Below are 5,294 nucleotides of genomic sequence, written 5' to 3'. Positions count from 1 at the left end.
GAATATAGTTTTGAATGGTGAGTTGCTTGAGGAGGTAGATTGTTTTAAATATCTAGGGTCACATGTTGCTGTGGATGGAAGAATAGATGCAGAAGTGAAGTTTAGAATAAATGAAGTAGGAAAGGTGCTGGGAGGAATGAAAAAAAGTGTTTAAATGTCGTTCGCTTAGAATGGATGTAAAGAGAAGGCTGTATGAGGGTGTTGTGGTACCGACTGCATTATATGGGGCTGAAACATGGAATATGGGTGTAGCAGAGAGGAAAAGTTTGAATGTAATGGAGATGAGATGTCTGAGGAGTATGTGTGGAGTGAAGCGTATGGATCGAGTGCGAAATGATGAAGTGCGAAGGAGAACTGGAGTTGTTCGGGAGATGGCTGGTAGAGTTGAGCAGAGGGTGTTGCAATGGTTTGGGCATATGGAGAGAATGGATAATGAGCGATTGGTGAAAAAGATAACTAGATCTGATGTGAGAGGTGTAAGGCTGAGAGGAAGACCACGAATAGGATGGATGGACAGCGTGAAGAGAGCGCTGGATGCGAGAGGGATGTCTGTTGAGCAAGGAAGAGTGGCTGTGCGTGACAGAAATAAATGGAGAGAAATTGTGAATGAATAAGTGATGACGCAGCCCTGAGGGGATATTCTCCCGCATTTGGTCTGATCAGCTAGTCAGGTCAGGTGCGGGTAAGGGGATGGGTCTGTTATGATGTGGCAGGGGTAAACCAGTTCTGCTGTCGGGCCGTGCTGCGGATGTCACTGATTGCATTGCGCAGTTGACCCTTGTGCGGTGTGATGCGGTGAGGATCTGTCCGTTCTCCCCTTTGGAGCTAAGATGCGAATGAATGTGTTTGAATGGATGAGTAAATGGAGAGTGAGTCGTCCTGTCTCGGCTACCTCCCTTTCCTTGGGGGAAGCAGCCTAGGTATATAGATAGATAGATGTTGTCCTGAAGCACACACACACACACACACACACACACACACACACACACACACACACACACACACACACACACACACACACACACGTAGACACATACACGTACACGTATATTGTGGTGTTGTTCCTTCATTTTACCAAGGTCGAAATAGTCGTTTTTTGCAGCTTTTTTCTCGTAGTTCAGTGAAAGAATTGAACTTACAGCTCTACATCATTTCCATACCACCTACTCGTGACTAGCACCATTCTAGTGTTAACCCCTTGTCACAACACAAAATTTAAGAAAGAGATTGCAATTTTACGCCAAGTTAGAGTGAACAGGATATAGTAGTGATGCTGCAACACACGTATATTTGTCCTCTTATTTACAGGTCAGTCCACACGCAGTCCTTAGGTCACGTCTTGCACATAATAAGTAACACATGGACAGCCAGCGTAACTAAATGGCAGACCAGAGATGGAGACTGGAGTGAGAGGATGAGGCACACAGAGAACAAGATAGAGATGATACTCGCAGATCCACCGAGCTGGGACGGAACAACAAAAGGATCAGAGTGGAGACAGGTGAGAGGGGTCCTTATCCTGCAGTGGTGTGTCACAGGCGGATGATGATAATGGTGATGATAATGATGCTGATGATTATAATACAGCTACTACTGGCGGTAGCGGTGAGGATTTAACCTCTGTACGAACTAACAGAAATGGGATGAATATGGTGATGATGATGATGATACTGATGATGATGATGATGATGATAACTGTGTTGTTGAAACTCCTGTACCAATTAACTAAGCTGTGTTTATTGTGGTGGTGATGATTATGATGAAACTAAATACTCAGTGAAACAGCTGGGATGATGACAGTTATGATGATGATGACACTGATCATGATGATAACGATGATGATGATGATGTGACTCCCGAACAAATTCTACGATTTGATTAGAAGTCAGTGATGAATATGATGATAAAGGTGATGACTCTGATATAACATCTGTTCTTCATTTTTTACAGTGTTGGGATGACAATAACATGCTGCTGACGATGATGATGATGATTAGGACGACGAGGAAGACGATGATAATGATTACGACAACGAAGATAAGACGACAACGACGATGATGACGACGACGACGATGATCTTCAAGTCACTGGCTGAGTCACATCCTCCTTTCCATTGCGTTTAACCTCAAATGTTTTGGTGACTGGGCATGTGTGTGTGTGTGTGTGTGTGTGTGTGTGTGTGTGTGTGTGTGTGTGTGTGTGTGTGTGTGTGTGTGTGCGCGCGCGCATGCGTGCTTGCTTATGTTCGTGTATGTATATCTTGGTTGATGATACCATAGTTATTCAAATGGCAGAAATATTTCCACACATTCATAGCTTTATTTCAAGGGTAAATATTAGGCTAAGAATATAGGACCTTTTACATATACAATTACGAGACACTTACGCAATATTCTGAAAAGCTTATTACATCCCATAGATCACATAACAGGGTTTCATAAGTCACTGATCACCGTCTCTTTATGTATCGTTAGGAAGTGGATGAATATGAGTGAAGTAATACATATATTTTGGTCGTTATTTAAAGGTAAGAATTAACCTCACATATTCTTTTTAATTTTAAGGATACAACACAGATTTTCTACATTTTATCACAGTAGCTCTAGGACAGACCCTGCCCATCTGCTTCTCACTAACGTTTTTCGGATGAGAGGTGTTGTACTCATATACGCTTTAGAGATTATAGTGAAGCCAAGTCACGTTCTACCAGCCCTACACACTAAATCACATTCAATCACTCATCCACACCACACCACACCATACTACCCCCCCCCACCATATCACACCACACCATACCAGTCTCTCACACTACACGACACGAAATCACCCTCCCACACCACACCACAAAATCACCCTCCCACACCACACCACAAAATCACCCTCCCACACCACACCACAAAATCACCCTCCCACACCACACCACAAAATCACCCTCCCACACCACACCACAAAAAATCCTCCTCCCGCACCAAACCACACCACACCACACCACACATAACCGCCCTCCCACACCACACCACACCACACCACACCACACATAACCGCCCTCCCACACCACACCACACCACACCACACCACACCACACCACACAAAACCACCCTCCCACACCACATCAAACCACAAAAAATCCTCCTCCTACACCACACCACACCACACCACACAAAATCACCCTCCCACACCACACCACACATAACCACCCTCACACACCACACCAAACCACAAAAAATCCTCCTCCTACACCACACCACACATAACCACCCTCCCACACCACACAAAACCACCCTCCCACACCACACAAAACCACCCTTCCACACCACACCACACCACACAAAACCACCCTCCCACACCACACCAAACCACAAAAAATCCTCCTCCCACACCACACCACACCACACCACACCACAAAAAATTATACTCACACACCACACCACATCTCACCACACAACCCTCCCCACACCAAACCACACAACCCCCCCACCATACACCACCACACCACACCAAGGAGATTAACCTAAGGGGCCTGAACCTCCCGCATCTAGTAATTCTGAGTTTGTTTCCAGGTACTTCCACACACACACCTCAGGTCACGTCTTTCACAGAAGAGATAACAGAAGGACAGCCAGCGTAACTGAATGGCAAGCCAGAGATGGAGTGAGAAGAAGAGGTGCACAGAGAGCAAGATTCAGAGATCATATGATGCAGATCTACCGAGCAAGGACGGAACAGGCTAATAATCAATGGATCAGAGTGGAGAAAGGTGAGAGGGTCCTTATCATGCAGTGGTGTGTCACAGGCTGATGATGATGATGATGTTCATGGTGATAATGATGGAGCTGATGGTGGTGATGCTATAACATCTGAACGTATGAGGTTACAGAATGCACAGTGAGGCTGCATAGCCAGGAAATGGAAGGATATGAGTGCATTTAAGGATTTATGTAATATGATGAATAAGGATGGAAGATTAGAGGATGAAGTGACTGGAATAATACGTCAGGGAAGGAGGGTTGCTTGTTCTCTAAAAAGCAGTGATCAGGAAGAGGGAACTGAGGATGAAAGTGTGAAAAAAAAGGGCACTGTATGCTGCGATTCCCACTTTAAAGTATGGAAGTGAAGCTTGGATCTTGTTGAAAGGACCCAAGTCAAAAGTGAGAGCAGTGGAAATGAGCTACCTGAAAGGAGCATGTGGAGTTTCACAGACAGACAGACAGACAAATGGGCAGGTGAAGGAGCGTTGTGATGCCGATGTGGATGAGAGTGAAAACGTTGAGAAATACTTCAAAATAGTTTGGCCATGTGGAGAGGATGGGGAATAAGAAAATAAGAGTGCACATGAGTTAGCTGGAAGGATAGAGGGGGATGGGAAGACCGAAGATGAGATGGAGGGAAAGAGTAGAAACATAGTGGGATACTTGAGCTAAATGGTAGGGAGCAGTACATCATGGAGGCGATTTGCTTGTGGCAACCCCTTACGGGATTAAGGAGTCTGGCTATAGATAAACAAATTTAGATAAATAGATCGATAGGTAGTACTTGATAATATGATAATGATGATGATGATGATGATGATGATGATGATGATATTGATGATGATTTTTGTCGGCAGGTGGAAGGACGAAACAGCAGGAACTCTACCATCGGTCCAGGCATCCACGATTCCACATCCACCCATCCGTCTATCCATCCATCCATCCATCCATCTTTCTTGATGTTAAAAGCTAAGTCTATTTAACTTAAGTAGTACCAATTGCTCCATCATAAGCTTTCCAGCTGTCTGAACAGATCTGCAGTAGTTTTAAAAACTAAAATAACTCGGTTCTGGTGCTCAGTTTGGTACTTTTATTTTCCTTTTATCAGAACTGGAGTGGCAAATTTTGAGAAAAGTCCCGCAAGTAACTCCTATTAAATTTTTACTAGGTTTCTAATGATGTCCATAGATCCGTTGTTGCTTTAATAGTTTCCTAGACAACACAGTCTTGGTGCTGTTCTCTGCCACCCTATTATACCATGTCATATAGTGTTCTCGCTCGCTTGCTCTGTACGCTCGCTCGCTTGAATAACAAATCACTGAAGAAAAGGTGGTATAAAGCCCCCTAAGCCGCCACAGTATTATAACCCTTGGTATGCAGTCCGTTTCCTGGGGCCTTGTAACTCTGTATACCCGAAGCGCTTACAAAATAACTTGCAATAATTTTCCTTTCGTAACTATACTCGTTTCACTTTAACTTGGCCTGAGTTGTTGTTGTTGTTCTTGTTACATCTTAGGCTCCTCCGGATGTGAACCCAGTGCTATG

The sequence above is a fragment of the Coenobita brevimanus genome, chromosome 99 (genome assembly GCF_032717465.1).
Source record: "Coenobita brevimanus isolate Jiangsu-jjx chromosome 99, ASM3271746v2, whole genome shotgun sequence".
NCBI lineage: Eukaryota > Metazoa > Arthropoda > Malacostraca > Decapoda > Coenobitidae > Coenobita > Coenobita brevimanus.
Note: the sequence above shows the minus strand (reverse complement) of the source record.